The sequence below is a fragment of the Sciurus carolinensis genome, chromosome 17 (assembly GCF_902686445.1).
Source record: "Sciurus carolinensis chromosome 17, mSciCar1.2, whole genome shotgun sequence".
NCBI lineage: Eukaryota > Metazoa > Chordata > Mammalia > Rodentia > Sciuridae > Sciurus > Sciurus carolinensis.
The window spans coordinates 9384632-9402950 of NC_062229.1; the positions used below are offsets into that span (position 1 = coordinate 9384632).

Here is an 18319-nt window from a genome sequence, read left to right on the forward strand (position 1 = left end):
TTTTTCACTTCACCTGTAAGTCATCTGCTAGCTACAATGACTACATATTTACTGTTTCAGAGAATATAAAAGAGTACATTGCACACAATTCTGTGAGGTTATTAGGTAGAAAGAATAACATTATGAGCTTTCTCATTATGGATGCCATGTATCTTTCTCAGGAGAATCCTGGAATATGTCTCCCAGACAATCCGGATATTTCACTTCCTGAAATGGAAGGAGTTAAGAATGTGTCTGCAGCATACACTGTGGTCAGGTACAGAAAGAAGCGTGTTTGCGTTTTGCTGCCTGGCTACAGCCACAGGACTACTGTCAGGGAGTGGCTGGAAGGTATTCCCCTTCACACCTCGGCCAACACTTTGGCTTGTGCTGTAACTATAGGAAGAAAAAACTCGCTCAGTATCGTCTTCATTTTGCTCTGTCAAAGGGCAGAGCAGTGTGCAATATCAGTGACATCAAATATAGGAAGGATAGCCAGAGATCAGAGGTAAAAATCCTAGAAAGAGTAAACTCAGAAAACACACTTCTCCCCTCACACCAGGATGTGGCCACTGCACCCTACATTCCTGCAGTATTCTCACCAAACCTTAAAAAAAGGAGATGTGGAGTCAAGCCTTGAACTAGAAAGCGTGGAACACTGTACCTCAGTTGTACCAGTAGTTACGAACGTGGGATTTCTGATTAAACTTCTGATGACTGGAGAATAATGAATAAGATTATTGCATCAGACTCAGAGACTAGCTGTTAATTTTAGAGTGCCTGTCTTTACACATTATTTCTTCTGAGAAGTAAGGCTATTAGTATCTCTGAAGCTCAGCATTGTTATCTGAATTGATTTCTAGTTGATACAAACTACACTGAAGTTAGTGATAAACAGATACCTGGATGTCCGTATGATTGATGTGTGATTGAATGCATAAGAAACAAACAAAATTAAGAGGTTGTTATTAGTAATGATAAGGTTAACCTTCATATCCATCAACTACCATGTTCTATTACAAAAGTTGCTGCTCTTTTATTTCTGGGTCAGAAAATTATATTATATTACAATATGTCATGTATTTGATACAGAATGACTAGATTGCTTTCATTTCTGATCATTTGGAGCTTATTTTTATTGTGGCAAAGGAGACATTAAAAGTTTTAAAAGATGGATTAGGCATGAGGAGTGTAGCTCAGTTGTAGAGTGATTGCCCAGCATGTCTGAGGTCCTGGGTTCTACTCCCAGCACCAAAAATGAAAGGAGAAGAAAAAATAACAAATCTGTATTAAACATCAAATACACACTTTCTTAGATCACAAATTTGACAACAGCCAGTGTAGTCCCAACACACAGGCCTGTCTTCACTTTATCCCTTTCAAGAATATCCATAGAAGTAGAGATAAGATGGGATAGCTCATTTGTATCTGTGTCATTGACATGTGGACTACATAAAGCATGGGCAGAATTATAGTTAAAGATCATGATAGAAATGTTCATCAGTACCCAGAAAAGAAAAAGAGGAAGAGCAAAAAACCTGCATGACTGGAGCTGAGACACATTTTGGAGTCCCATGTTATTCCAGGATCTCTTATCCCTTGACAGTTGCATTCATCGGTAAAGTCACTGTGTCCATCATGATTGAACTCTTCACTTTTAAAAGCCAAACCACCAAATATTTATCAAGTCCAAAGAGGGTCCCTTAGGTTGCGTGCATGTTATAAGGATGGTGATGTCCTGCCTGTTTCACAGAGAGGTGGAGGGATTTCCACACATCCACATGTAGTACCCGGTCAATTGCATGGGACCTGAGTGTTCATCTCCAGCATCCCCACCCAGGTCACCTCTAGTGAGACCATATGGGAATATTATTCTCTACACAAAATGAAATTTCTTGGCGAGTTGTCATGGAAGAATTATTACTGGAGATATTTTAGGAATATGTATTTTGCTATCTCTGAAGAGATGTACTTGATAGTAATTGATTTTTTTTATTGAGACAAAAAATGTATGTGATCAGCAGTAAAATGGAAAATCCATTAATGCTAGAAACTAAAAAAACTATTCTCCAGTCTCATATTATCTGGAAATTCTCACTTTGTGAGACAGAGAGGCACACAAATTATCAAAGGATTGTTGGTATATTAAAACTCAGAAATTAAACAATGCCCCTCCCTCAGGTAATGGTCATATCATTTAAAATATTTGGAGCAGATGCATGTACTTCTCAGAGACTTAAAATCCACACTGTGTAAACAGGTATATTTGGGGGAAATAAGTATTGAATTGTAGACTAGTTAGATGAACTTTAGGTAATTTTCAGGTAAGTTTTTTTTTTTAAGATTTTATTCATATATACCAAAATTCTGACATGGAAATACTGAGAGGAAAATGTAGCCACAAAATTTATAATTTTAGTTCCCTTTGGGGACAGGCATACAGGAGGATGGAATCATTATGAGATACAAAGAACTTAAAATTCTGTGGATTAGAAATAAAATCTGGTTTTTTCAAGATGGCGGACTAGAGGGTGGCTTCATTTCATGTTGCTCCAAGATGCAGGATTCAAAAGAGGAGATAGCAAGAGACTTGGGACCAACTCAAAGTTGCCGGGTGATTCTCTCCCATTGGGGAGGCATCCCGGATGGGGCTGTAGCCCTGGAACACAGGGAACTTTGTGAAGTAGAGTTGCTCGACGAGATGCCCCTCACCCCCGCTGGAGCGGTAAACACGGACAACTGGGATCATCATAGAGGAGGTGGCTCAGCACAGCACTTGGACTTCGAGCAACCACTGGGGCTCCGGGTGGCTGCCTTAGGAGGAGCTGTGTGGTGAGTTGTTTGGACTCAGAGTGATCAATTCTAAACAACGGGGGGGTTGCCTGGGAAGAGGAGAAGCATGGCGGGTCGCTTGATCTAGGAGTGACTGCATCAGAGCCACAGGTGGTTGCCAGAGGAGGAGCTGCATGGCGAACTGTTTGGACTCAGAACGACAACTTCTGAACACTGGGGGGGTGCCAGGAGGAAGAGGAGGAGCACGGCAGGTCGCTTGGTCTAGGAGTGACTGCATCAGAGCCACAGGTGGTTGCTAGGGGAGGAGCTGCGTGGCAAACTGTTTGGACTCAGAACGACAACTTCTGAACACCGGGGGGGTGCCCGGAGGAAGAGGAAAAGAGCAGCGGGTCGCTTGGTCTAGGAGTGACTGCATCAGATCCACAGGTGGTTGCCAAAGGAGGAGGTGAGTGGTGAGTTGCTTGGACTCAAAGCGACTGCTCCTGAACACCGGTGGCCTGCCTAGAGGAGAAGCGCGATGGGTCGCTTGGTCTCCGAGCACCGCTCCTGAACACCCAGGGGGCTACCCCAAGGAGGAGGAGAAACAGGGCGGGTCACTTGGACTCGGAGTGACTGCCTAGGGCTATGGGCGGTTGGCGGGAGGAAGAGACACAAAGTGAGATGCTTGGACTCCTAGTGACTGCGTCGGAACACCGGGTGGCTGTCCCGAGGAAGAGTTGTGAGGCAGGTCTCTGGGTCTCAGAGCTATTGTACGGGGCTCCAGGCAGTGGCTCAGAGGAGAGGCCGCATAGCCAGGCGATTAGGTGCAGAGCAGGGTCCCAGGACCTAGGTGGCTTCTTGCTTGAAGTGCCGCACAGAGACATGCCTAGGGGCGGAGCAAAGTTTCCAGGACTGAGGGCAGATTCTCTGAGGAGAGGCAGCCTAAGGAGACTTGTCTGCGAAGGGTGAGGCTCCCAGGCCCAGGAGGAAGGTCCGGGCCCCTGGGAACGTTGCAGAGGAAGACAGCCCAGCCCAGGCAGTAGTTGTAGATTGAGGGGAACCTCTAGGAGGGGAACTGACCAGAGAGACGTCCCCACCAGGTGAGTCTTTCCTGCCGGGTGAGGTTTTCTCACAAGGATGGTAAAACCAGAGACACAGGCACAAACAGGCCTTGCCTCAGCCCGCAACCTAGTACCCCTTGGTTGACCATTGGTCAACAAGTGGAGGCATCTCTGCCCACTATCAGGGAATATAACCCCACCTTCCTCCAAGACTGCAGGCTACTGAAGGATAAGAGGGGATATACTAGCAATCTTCAGGGACATTATAAGTCGATAGAGGAAATATCTTAATATCTGCAATATCTTAATGACCCACTGATTCCTGAGCAATATGAGAAAACAAGGGTAGAAAATGCCCCAACAAATCTAGATGTTACATCAATAAAATCCAACCTAAGCATGGCAGAAGAAATGACAGAAAGGGAGTTCAGAATGTACATAATTAAAATGATCAGGGAAGCAAATGATGAGATGAAAGAGCAAATGCAGGCATTGAATGATGAGATGAAACAGCAAATGTAGGCATTGAATGATCACACCAATGGACAGCTAAAGGAGCAAATTCAGGAAGCAAAAGATCATTTCAATAAAGAGTTAGAGATATTGAAAAAAAACCAAACAGAAATCCTTGAAATGAAGGAAACAATAAGCCAAATTAAGAACTCCATAGAAAGCATAACCAATAGAATAGAACACCTAGAAGACAGAACTTCAGATATTGAAGACAAAATATTTAACCTTGAAAACAAAGTTGAACAAACAGAGAAGAGGGTAAGAAATCATGAACAGAATCTCCAAGAACTATGGGATATCATGAAAAGGCCAAATTTGAGAATTATTGGGATTGAGGAAGGCTTAGAGAAAAAAAACCAAAGGAATGAACAATCTATTCAATGAAATAATTACAGAAAATTTCCCAAATCTGAAAAATGAAAAGGAAAATCAAGTTCAAGAGGCTTATAGGACTCCAAATACACAAAATTACAACAGACCCACACCAAGGCACATTATAATGGAAATACTGAACATACAAAATAAAGACAGAATTTTAAAGGCTGTGAGAGAAAAGAACCAAATTACATTCAGGGGGAAACCAATACAGATATTAGCAGATTTTTCAATCCAGACCCTAAAAGCTAGAAGGGCCTGGAACAACATTTTTCAAGCTCTGAAAGAAAATGGATGCCAACCAAGAATCTTATACCCAGGAAAACTTACCTTCAAATTGACGATGAAATAAAATCATTCCATGATAAACAAAAGCTAAAAGAATTTACAAAAAGAAGGCCAGCATTACACAACATTCTCAGCAAAATATTCCATGAGGAAAGGAAAAAAAAAACAAAGAAGCAAATCAGCAAAGGGAGGAATTATCCTAAAGGAACTGTCAAATAAAGGAGGAATCAAGGAGTGTTAAAAAATAAATTAATAAATAAAATTTAAAAAATGAACCAAATGACCAGGAATACAAATCATATCTCAATAATAACCCTGAATGTTAACTGCCTGAATTCATCAATCAAAAGACATAGACTGGCAGATTGGATTAAAAAGAAAGATCCAACAATATGTTGCCTGCAAGAGACTCACCTCATAGAAAGAGATACCCATAGACTAAATGTGAAAGGATGGGGAAAAACATACCATGCACATGAACTCAGCAAAAAAGCTGGAGTATCCATCCTCATTTCCGATAATGTGGACTTCAAGCCAAAGTTAGTCAGAAGGGATAAAGAAGGACATTTCATAGGGCTTAAGGGAGGCATAAATCAGCAAGATATAGCAATCATAAACATCTATGCCCCAAACAGTGGCTCATTCATGTATGTCAAACAAATCATTCTCAATTTTAGAAACCAAATAGACAGTAACACAATACTAGGTGATTTTAACACGCCTCTCTCACCACTGGACAGATCTTCCAAACAAAAATTGAACAAAGAAACCGTAGATCTCAATAACACAATCAATAATTTAGACTTAACAGACATTTATAGAATATACCATCCAAACAAGAGCAAATACACTTTCTTCTCAGCAGCACATGGATCCTTCTCTAAAATAGACCATATATTATTCCACAAAGCTAATGTTAGCAAATACAAGAAGATAGAGACACTACCTTGTATTCTATCAGATCACAATGGATTGAAGTTAGAAATAAATGAAAGAGTAAAAAACAGAAACTACTCCAACACCTGGAGATTAAACAATATGCTATTATATGATTCAAGTATAACAGAAGATATTAGGAAGGAAATTAAAAAATTCTTAGAGGTAAATGAGAACAAAGAAACATCATATCAAAATCTCTCGGACACTATGAAAGCAGTACTTAGAGGGAAATTTATTTCATGGAGAGCATTTAATAAAAGAAGTAAAATTCAACAATTCAACGACCTAACACTACAGCTCAATGCGCTAGAAAAAGAAGAACAAACCAACACCAAAAGTAGTAGAAGACAGGAAATAGTTAAACTCAGAGCTGAAATCAACAAAATTGAAACAAAAGAAACAATACAAAAAATTGACAAAATAAATAGTTGGTTCTTCGAAAAAAAAAAACAAAATTGATAAACCTTTAGCCACACTAACAAAGAGAAGACGAGAGAAAACCCAAATCACTAAAATTCGGAATGAACAAGGAAATATCACAACAGACACGACTGAAATACAAAACATAATTAGAAGCTATTTTGAAAATCTATACTCCAACAAAATAGAAAATTTCGAACACATCAACAGGTTTCTAGAGACATATGAATTGCCTAAACTGAATGAGGAGGACATACACAATTGAAATAGACCAATTTAAAGTAATGAAATAGAAGAAGTCATCAAAAGCCTACCAACAAAGAAAAGTCCAAGAACAAATGGGTTCTCAGCCGAGTTCTACAAAACCTTTAAAGAAGAGCTCATTCCAATACTTCTCAAAGTATTCCATAAAATAGAAAAGGAGGGAACCGTCCCAAACTCATTCTATGAAGCCAATATTACCCTGATACCTAAACCGGACAGAGACACATCAAGGAAAGAAAATTTCAGACCAATGCCTTAATGAACATCGATGCAAAAATTCTAAACAAAATTTTAGCAAATCGTATACAAAAACATATTAAAAAGATAGTGCACCATGATCAAGTGGGTTTCATCCCAGGGATGCAAGGTTGGATCTACATCAGTAAATCAATAAATGTAATTCACCATATCAATAGATTTAAAGTCAAGAATCACATGATTATTTCAATAGATGCAGAAAAAGCATTTGATAAAATACAGCACCCCTTCATGCTCAAACACTAGAAAAAATAGGGATAGTGGGAACATTCTTTAACATTGTAAAGGCCATTTATGCTAAGCCCATGGCTAATATCATTCTAAATGGTGAAAAACTGAAAGCATTCCCTCTAAAAACTGGAACAAGGCAGGGATGCCCTCTTTCACCACTTCTTTTCAATATCGTCCTTGAAACTCTAGCCAGAGCAATTAGACAGACCAAAGAAATTAAAGGGATACATTTGGAAAAGAAGAACTCAAACTATCCCTATTTGCTGATGATATGATTATATACATAGAGGAACCAGGAAATTCCACCAGAAAACTTTTAGATCTCATAAGTGAATTCAGTAAAGTAGCAGGATATAAGATCAATGCACATAAATCTAAGGCATTTTTATACATAAGTGATGAATCTTCAGAAAGAGAAATTAGGAAAACTACCCCATTCACAATAGCATCAAAAAAAATAAAATACTTGGGAATCAATCTCACAAAAGAGGTGAAAGACCTCTACAGTGAGAACTACAGAACACTAAAGAAAGAAATTAAAGAAAACCTTAGAGAATGGAAAGATCTCCCATGTTCTTGGATAGGAAAATTAATATTGTCAAAATGGCCATACTACCAAAAGTGCTATACAGATTCAATGCAATTCCAATTAAAATCCCAATGATGTACCTTACAGAAATAGAGAAAACAATTATGAAATTCATCTGGAAGAATAAAAACCCCAGAATAGCTAAAGCAATCCTTGGCAGAAAGAGTGAAGCAGGGGGTATCACAATACCAGATCTTCAACTCTGCTACAAAGCAATAGTAACAAAAATGGCATAGTATTGGTACCAAAATAGAAAGGTTGATCAATGGTACAGAATAGAGGACACGGACACAAACCCAAATAAATACAATTTTCTCATACTAGACAAAGGGGCCAAAAATATGCAATGGAGAAAAGATAGCCTCTTCAACAAATGGTGCTGGGAGAATTGGAAATCCATATGCAACAGAATGAAACTAAACCCATATCTCTCACCATGCACGAAACTAAACTCAAAATGGATTAAGGAACTCGGAATCAGACCAGAGACCTTGCATCTTATAGAAGAAAAAGTAGGTCCAGAGCTTCAACATGTCGGCTTAGGACCAGACTTCCTCAACAGGACTCCCATAGCACAAGAAATAAAAGCAAGAATTAATAACTGGGATAGATTCAAACTAAGAAGCTTTCTCTCAGCAAAGGAAACTATCAGCAATGTGAAGAAAGAGCCTACAGAGTGGGAGAAAATCTTTGCCAATCATACTTCAGATAGAGCACTAATCTCCAGAATCTATAAAGAACTCAAAAAACTCTACACCAAGAATGCAAATAATCCAATTGAAAAATGGGCTAAGGAAATGAATACACATTTCACAGAAGAAGATCTACAAGCAATCAACAAACATATGGAGAAATGTTCAACATCTCTAGTAATAAGAGAAATGCAAATCAAAACCACCCTAAGATTCCATCTCACCCCAATTAGAATGGCGATTATCAAGAATACAAGCAACAACAGGTGTTGGCGAGGATGTGGGGAGAAAGGTACACTCATACATTGCTGGTGGGACTGCAAATTAGTGCAGCCACTTTGGAAAGCAGTGTGGAGACTCCTTAGAAAATTTGGAATGGAACCACCATTTGACCCAGCTATCCCACTCCTTGGCCTATACCCAAAGGACTTAAAATCAGCATATTACAGAGATACAGCCACATCAATGTTCATAGCTGCTCAGTTCACAATATCCAGATTGTGGAACCAACCTAGATGTCCTTCAATTGATGAATGGATAAAGAAACTGTGGCATATATATACAATGGAATATTACTCATCCATAAAGAATGATAAAATTATGGCATTTGCAGGCAAATGGATGAAACTGGAGAATATCATGCTAAGTGAGATAAGCCAATCTCAAAAAACCAAAGGATGAATGATATCGCTAATAAGTGGATGATGACACATAATGGGGAGTGGGAGGGGTTAGTGTTAGGGTTAGAGTTAGGGTTAGGGAGGGGGCAAGAATGGAGGAAGGAAGGACTGTATAGAGGAAAAAGAGGGGTGGGAGGGGTGGGGGGGAAGGGAAAAATAACAGAATGAATCAAACATCATTACCCTATGTAAATTTAGGATTACACAAATGGTATGCCTTTACGCCATGTACAGAGAAACATGTATCCCATTTGTTTACAATAAAAAAGAAAAAAAGAAATAAAATCTGTGTAATATGTTATTTTTGTATCACACATTATAAAATATTGATACTTGAATTCATGTAGTGGGTTTTATTGACAGTATCAATAGATAATTATTATGGAGCACATTTTAAATGGTAGAAAAATTTTTTCTAAATTTTTTCTAAAGGACAGAAAATATTATAAGGTAGTTGTTCTCAAAACTAGTATAAGAGAGTGACCAATAGCTTCGGTGCAGATATCCTGGTGAAATTGCTTTTGGGCTGAGGTGAGAGTATATGGATATTATCAAATAACCACAAGCAAACACATTGAGAAATGAGACAAAGAACATATATACACAATTTGATTATGTCTTTCAATTTTTTCTTTAAGAAAATCCTAGTAGATATGTAATTATCCCCATTGTACAGATAAGTAAAATGCCCAGGTGTGCTTATGCTATTTCTTGAAATTTTTTCTCTTTTGTATTTTTTTTCCATTTAAAATATAGTGTGAACTGATGAAATAATAAATTTCAGCCAGTAGCTGAAGAAAGAGCAATGCAAATCAGGAAGAACTGATGAGAGGATCTAATAACTAGTCCTAAACTGTATCACTAATTGGAATCGTATTAGCAGAAACTCGTAAGTCAACCCAATTAGACCTTCACCCATGACTAGTCTCAACACTTAAAGGACTTACACCAGGATTGGCCCTAACATAGTGGTAGCAGGAATTTTTCTATTCATCTACTTTTATTCATTAATACAGAAAAAAAACAAACCAAATATCAATAAGATGTGCAGGTGCTATTAGCACAGAATTTACACACATCTGCCCTTTAACCCAGAAAGACATATACAATCGTCTCATTCTCTATCTCATGTCAATCAGTGTTAAAAACAGCTGCTGTTGGTGTTAACCACATCTAGCCTTCGTCCACATCTGCACACAGGTATTCTATTTTATATCTCCAAGATCAATATGCATGGGCTCCACTCTCAGTAACCTTCACCATGAGCAAGATATTCAAACTGTAGGAGAATCATTTCAAGCCAAACCACTTCTTACCACCTCCTCATGAATTATGGGAAGTCTGGCACCTACAGGTATATCCTTCATTGCAGGCTTTTATTCTAAAGATCTAATCAGTGAATCTGCAAATATGATGTGCACCAATTCCAGAGGTGCCAGAGCATCTGTCACTCACCACTGCTCCCTAACAGCTGTCTGTAGTATCTGCATTATCTTCTCTGCACTTTTAGAACAATGCTAGTTTCCAATTTTAGCTAACTAATGAAAACAACCCTCTTCTTAAAAATTCAGTTAAGGATCTTGCAAGTGGTAGAATTGTTGCTGGATTTTTCATTTTTAACATTCCTCAGATTACTATGCATTTTCCCTAAACTATCAGCCTTTGCCATGATTACCAGGCTTCACTTCAAGAATAGAGCTTAATGAATAGCATAATTTTAAACTTAAATTCTCCTCACACATCTCTGAAGGCCTCAAAAGATTAAGAGCACCCAAGGCCTTTGAAGCCTTCACTGGGGCTAAATGACTAAATTGTAAATAGAAGAACTTGTGTTTGGAAAAGCAATGAAACATTATTACCAGACCAGAGTAGAATACAAAAACATGGGAAAATAGTCAAGGCTGTCTTATATACTAGACATTTTAATGGGATGGTTTGGGGTGAATAGAAATAAACCTGTGTAAAATTAAATTCTCAAAAATGTTTCTCAACTTTGCATTAGTTTTTCATCATTGGCAGGTGTAGCATCCACTAATGATGTTCAGATGTATTAAGGATTATAAGCCATATTTATCAAAAAGTGAAGTTACAAAGGCAGGAATAGGAGTTACATGTCACATGAGTTTTAAAAGAAAAACAGCATTTTCTGGAGCATTTACAACCATGCAGGAGGCAAATCAGAACGTCTAAGAACTATGAAAACTCCCAGAAGAAAACTGGCTCATGACAATGTTTCCTTTTGCGTCTTAGGAACTATAAACTACAACTTAGCATACAGTAATGCATCTGTGGCCCTTACGGAACACATGAACGTATTCTGTCAGGGGATTCGTACTATTGATTTACAATTTAATAAGAGATATTAACCGTTTCTTCATTTTCTTTGATTAGATTGATTTTTTTCTTAAAGGGGGAAGAATATTTCTTCCTCTTTCTTTTTTTTAAGTAGGCTATACTTCACTGAGATCATGGACTTGTTATCTCTCATGTTAATGGTCTTGTAATATTGCTGAGTGTTGCTAAAGTAGGTGTTAATGTAAAAGGAGACTAATAGGTGATATAGGAGTTCAAAGAAGATTTGACTGATTTTAACTGAGAAACATACTGGAACTGTATAAATCTCAAGTATGAAAACTTGTATTCAAACTATATTCATAACACTGGTACCTGTTTGTTTCATCTTTCCAACCATCTTTCCTTTTCTGAAAGGTGCCCACCCAATATAGAATCACAAAATCTAACAGGTATCTCAGAATTCCATCTCCTGAAACTCTCAGAGGACTCCGATCTGCAGTCCATCCTCTTTGGACTGTTCCTGTCTATGTACCTGGTCACAGTGCTTGGAAAACTGCTCATCATCCTGGCTGTCAGCTCTGACTCCCACCTCCACACCCCCATGTACTTCTTCCTCTCCAACCTGTCCTTGGCTGACATTGGTTTTATCTCCACCACAGTCCCAAAGATGATTGTAGACATTCAAACTCACAGCAGAGTCATCTCCTATGTGTGCTGCCTGACACAGATGTCTCTGTTTATTATTTTTGAAGGTATGGATGGTATGCTTCTGACTGTGATGGCCTATGACCGATTTGTGGCCATCTGTCATCCCCTGCATTATCCAGTCATTATGAGCCCTCGCCTCTGTGACTTCTTGGTATTGATCTCCTTTTTGGTTAGCTTTTTGGACTGTCAGTTGCACAATTTGATTGCCTTAAATTTTCCCTACTTCAAGGATGTGGAGATTCCTAATTTCTTCTGTGACCCTTCTTAGCTCCTCAATCTGGCTTGTTCTCAAAATTTTACCAGTAATATAGTCATGTGTTTTGTTGCTGCCATCTCTGAATTTTGTCCCAACTCCGTGATCCTTTTCTCTTACTATAAAATTGTTTCTTCCATTCTGAGGATCCCATCCTCCAGTGGAAAGTACAAAGCCTTCTCCACTTGTGGGTCTCACCTCTCAGTTGTTTGTCTATTTTATGGAACAGGCTTTGGAGTGTACCTTGGATCAACTATATCGCATTCTCCCAGAAAGGGTGCAGTGGCCTCAGTGATGTACACTGTGGTCACCCCCATGCTGAACCCCTTCATCTACAGCCTGAGGAACAAGGACATTAAGAGTGCCCTGAGGAGGCTGCAGAGCAGGATGGTCTAATCTCAGGGTCACAGCATTCATTTGAAACACAGAATACAAAATGTTTAAGATCACCATCTTCACCTATAAATTCTTCCTTCTTGGTCAGATTACTTTTGTAGGTTAGTGGTCTTAATCCATCATCATTTTCATCATAGAAAAGTGACAGCCAGAATTGAGGGAATGAGTAATGGGGAATTTTCCAAATGTGTACAATTTTCAATTTGGAAATATAAAAAAATTCTGGAAGTGGATGTTAGTGGTGGTTGTAACACAATGTGAGTGCGATGAATAAAACTGAACTGTGTGGTTTGAAATGGTTAAAATGGTAAGTTCGTATTATGTATATTTTATAACAATAAGTGATGTAAATAGAATGCAGGTGGACCTTTAAAAAAAAGAAATTTCAACAGCACACGGTAGACATGACCTTCCTCATGAGCAGAGGAAGAGCCCCAAATGTTTTGTGGACATTTCATTTTCTCATCTTATTCTTCCACTATTAGGCATTACTTGGGGGATGGATTAACTTGGAACAATTTGGCAAGTTATAAGCTCTGTGCATTGAGTCTCCAGGGCATGGATAGTCAATAGTCAGCCTGTGTCTCCAATTATTCAGCTTGGTTTCAAGAGCACTGGGCTCTGTACCTGTACCTCCTCATTCCAAGGTTGTCTACATTTGGAAGCTCTTATCTGACACTGTATTATAATAATCCTGAAGACAGAGCCTGTGCCTTCATTGGGTACCAAGGAAGGGAGTAGCTTATGGTCTACACTCCTTGGTCATGACTCAGCAGTTATGCAATGTAACTCAGTAAGTGTGGTGAGAAATGCTGGATGGAGGAAGGACACTCAGGGGAACTGCTTACTCTTCATCAGAACAAACATGGCAGTTTGGGTAGCAAGAGGGAAGTTACTGATTTGCAGAATTTCAGGTATGGGGCCTGTGAAATCTATCTTCTTCATTGTGGCCCCAGTTTCATAAATCAAATTCAAAGTTTTGAACTCCTGCATGGATTCTTCTTCCCATAGTCATCTCATTTATGTTAACATAAAATCCCTTTAACTTCCAAAATAATAATGAAGTTTATGTTGAGAATGATAAGGATGAGAGTAACTATCACATCACAAGCTGTAATTGAGACCTTCCTCATGTCAGGGTCTGAGCTATTTTCTAAGTAGTTTGAATCATTTCATATGTATATTCATTCCCATATTATGATCACCTACACTATTCCTATTTTACAGAAATGAAAGCAGTAGAATGTCTTTATGTAACTTCTACTAGGTCATTATGTAGTGAAGGGAAGGTATGGTTTTTTCAGCCTGTCTGACTGGAGACAGCCTATCTTTCCAGGAGAATCGTGGTGATTTGTCCCCTTGATAGCCATTTCATCTTGTTATTCTAGGCATCCTTGGTTAATTACAGACACACTCTATATTTGACACCTGTTGCATCAACTGCATTAAGGACAACTGGGATCACAGGTGAAGAGTAGACACATGGTCAGTATGACCTCTCTTGCCCTCACTCCAGGGAATCCTTTCACCTGTCCATGCCCAGGATCATTATCATAATCATCTGACTTAATCTCAGAAGTAGACATATGAGGTAGAGCTAGATGTTGGTTGAGTGAGATCCTCCAGCAATCATCTTGCCTCAGACACAATGAGTTGCACAGCTATTCATGCACCATATTACATATATAAGAGCTGGGGAAATCAAGTGAGAGAGCTTAGTGCCTACTTTAGCATAAAAAATGAAAAGACATATTGAAGAAGGTAGAAGGGAACTAGTTGCCTGTGTGACCCCTGTCCCATCTCCAAGCAGCCCAGTGCACAGAGACATGCCTCCCACTAGGAAGGGAAGGGAGATTAAGTATCTTGGACTTAAAATATAGAACTAGGCCTGCCATGGTGAAATCTAGTGCTGGGAAGAGCCCTGCTACACTTGCCACCATGCCAAAAACCATGGGGTGAGCTGCTGAAATTCATGGAGCAGGTGGCAAAGAGACTGCCTCAACACTGTTGCTCCCAGCTTAGGTGACAGAGCAGCACTCCATACACTGGGGACACATGCAGAGGTTGGCACAGGGCTTTGTCTTGGAGTTCAATGTCAGATCCACCCTGGAGATAACTAGATCCCATAAAAACTGAAGATGCTGTACACAGACTAGACCTCCCAGAACCTCTAAACTGGACCCAGTATCAGGCAGAGATGAGTGTCCCAGTGCGACAGACTCAAGTCTCAGCAGCATCATTTTCAACCTTGGATTGTGTCCGGGGCATACCTGCCCTCCTCCCAGTGCTGCACAGGTCTCTGTGGATATGAGGCATAAGCATGACTCAGTTGAGCATCAGTCTAGCTGGGTAAGACACTGACTTCACTTCACCAACACATCTGCAACTTCAGGAAGCATAGTGTCGTGCAGAACCCTGTCCCCTGTGGGCAGGACAGGGTAGTAAGCACAGATCTTTGCCCCAGTATTTGTACTGGGCTGGTAAAACCTGACACCAGACAGATTCTAATGGCTCCCATTCATAGACCTGCCTGGGGATAAAGTCTCAGAAGTAGATCTAGTGCCAGGGAGAGAAATGTGGCCCAGTCTACCAGATTTCTCTTAGCCACCATCAACTATGACTAATTGCAGCAGTCTTGGGTCATGAGTCCACCAGGCAACCCATAGCACTGTGATCTTTGGCCCTATTCTAGTGTCGTGCTGATCCTGACAGACTGTGAGTTCAGAATGTGACAGAGTTTGGCAGCATTTGTGGCCACGTATGTGGCGTAGGACCCTGAGACTGGTCCATCTCTTGTACTCTATCAGGTTCTGCAAAATTCTACAGTGCCTGAATATGGGTGAGTAACTGGGAAAAGCATCTGGGCCTACTCTGGCCCCATGAAGATGCTTGTAGGAAGAGACAAAGTACTCTTCTAGTTCATTCTGAACCACACACCAATGATAGATTTGAGATGGACCTTAGGCTTAGATCACCCTCTGGTGCTTAAAGAGTAACAACACACCACCAGCAGACTTCTGAGGACATTCACTGGAAGAGTGGAAGTGTATATAGGTTCAGAGAAAACTAAAACTAACAGCTGGCCTAGAATTTTGGAAAGACAAAACAAAAGAAGTCAGATAGAAAAGACTGGAGTAAATACAAAATCTTTCAAATGCCTGCATGACATTACAGGCCAACAAGTATCAAGAGCATTCAGGAAAGCATAACTTCACTTGACAGTCTAAATAAGGTGCTAGCTGGGTGTGGTGGTGCACACCTGTAATACCAGTGACTTGGGAGACTGGGACAGGAGTATCACAAGTTCAAAACCAACCTCAGGAACTTAGTGAGACCCTAAGCAACTTAGCAGGACCCTGTCTCAAAATAAAATGTAAAAAGGAATAGGGATGTGGCTCAGTTGTTAGGTAACTCTGGGTGCAATCCCCAGTACCAGTAATAATAATGATGATGATGATATACCAGAAGTCAACCACATAGAAATCAGTGTGGAAAAACTCTCAGAGAATTTAAAATGCATTAAAAGAAACTCAATGAACTTGAAGAAAGCACAGAGTAGTGATTGAATACTATCACAGATAAACTTAAGAAAGACATTGAAGCAGTTTTTAAAAATCAAACAGAAATCCTTGGTCTGAAAATACACTTAGTACAAGGCATGGTGGGCAGACAACTGTAATCCCTGCAGCTAGGGAGGCTGGGACAGGAGGATCACAAGTTTGAAATTCCAGAATCTTCGTGAGATCCTATCTCAAAATAAAAAATAAATAAAGGCTGGGTACAGTGGCATATGCCTGTAATCCCAGTGGTTCAGGAGGCTGAGGTAGTAAGATCCTGAGTTCAAAGACACTCTCAGCAACTTAGTGAGGCCCCAAGCAATTCAATGAGACCTATCTCTAAATAAAATACAAAAAAGGGCTGGGGATGTGGCTTAGTGGTTAAGTGCCCCTGGGTTCAATCTCTGGTACAAAAAAGAAGAAGAAGAAAAGAAAAATATACTTAACAAAAATAAATGCAATATTTATGTGGTTTTGTCTCTGTGTCTTCTGCTCTGAACCATTGGTCTGCCTGTCTATTTTGGTGCCAATACCATGTGGTTTTTGTTACTATAGCTCTATAGTATAGTTTAAGGTCTGGTATTGTGATACCTCCTGCTTCACTTTTTCTGCTCAGGATTGTTATGGCTATTCGAGGTTTCTTATTCTTCCAGATGAAGAATTGCTTTTTCTATTTCTATGAGGAATGTCATTGGGCTTTTAATTAGAATCGCATTGAATCTGTATAGTGCTTTTGGTAGAATGGTTATTTTGACAATATTAGTTCTTCCTATCCAAGAACGTGGGAGATCTTTCCATCTTCTAAGATTTTCATCAATTTCTTTCTTTAGTGTTCTGTAGTTTTCATTGTAGAGGTCTTTCACCTCTTTTGTTAGATTGATTCCCCAATTTTTTTTTGAGGCAATTGTGAATGAAGTGGTTTTCCTAATTTCTCTTTCAGAGGATTCATCACTTATGAATAGAAATGCATAAATACAGTCACCTCATACTAGACAAAGGAGCCAAAAACATACAATGGAGTAAAGATAGCCTGTTCAACAAATGGTGCTGGCAAAACTGGAAATCCATATGCAGTAAAATGAAATTAAACCTCTATCTCTCACCCTGCACAAAACTCAACTCAAAATGGATCAAGGACTTAGAAATTAGACCAGAGAATCTGCACCAAAAAGAAGACAAAGTAGGCTCGAATCTTCATTATGTTGGCTTAGGATCAGACTTCCTTAACAAGACCCCCTAAGTTCGAGAAATCAAAGTAAGAATCAATAAATGTGATGGATTCAAACTAAAAAACTTTTTCTCACCAAAGGATAGAATTGACAATGTGAAGAGAGAACCTACAGAGTGGGAGAAAATCTTTTCCACATGCACTTCAGATAGAGCACTCATGTCCAAAATTTACAAAGAACTTAACAAAACTTTACAGTGTAAAGGTGGGCTAGAGTTTGTTCTTGGCATGATCAATAAATGGGCCAAGGAACTGGACAGAGACTTTAGAGAAGAAGATACATAGGCAATTAGTAAATATATGAGAAAGTTTTCAACATCTCTAGTAATTAGAGAAATGCAAATTAAAGCAACACTAAGATTTCATCTTGCTCCAATTAGAATGGCTATTATCAAAAACACAAACAATAATAGATGTTGGCATGGATGTGGAGAAAAGGGCAAATTTTTACATTGCTGATGGTGTTGCAAGTTAGTGCAACCACTCTGGAAAGCAGTATGGAGATTCCTTAGAAAACATGGAATGGACCCACCTTTTGACCCAGTTAGCCCACTCTTCAGTTTATACCCAAAGGACTTAATGCCAGCATACTACAGTAACCCACCACACCAATATTTATAGCAACTCAATTCACAATAGCTAGATGCCCTTTAATAGATGAATGGATAAAGAAATTGTGGTATATATTCACAACTCTAAATGGATCAAGGACTTAGTAATTAGACCAGAGACCCTGCACCAAATAGAAGATAAGTAGGCCCAAATAGAATATTATTCAGCCATAAGGAAGAAGAATATTATCGCATTTGCAGGTAAATGGA

The 18319-nt window shown here is 39.3% G+C and overlaps 1 pseudogene; it reads left to right on the top strand.

Moving 5' to 3' along the window:
- The first annotated feature begins 11789 nt into the window (after positions 1-11789).
- LOC124969479 (olfactory receptor 7E24-like) lies at positions 11790-12713 on the top strand (annotated as a pseudogene).
- The last annotated feature ends 5606 nt before the right edge of the window (positions 12714-18319 follow it).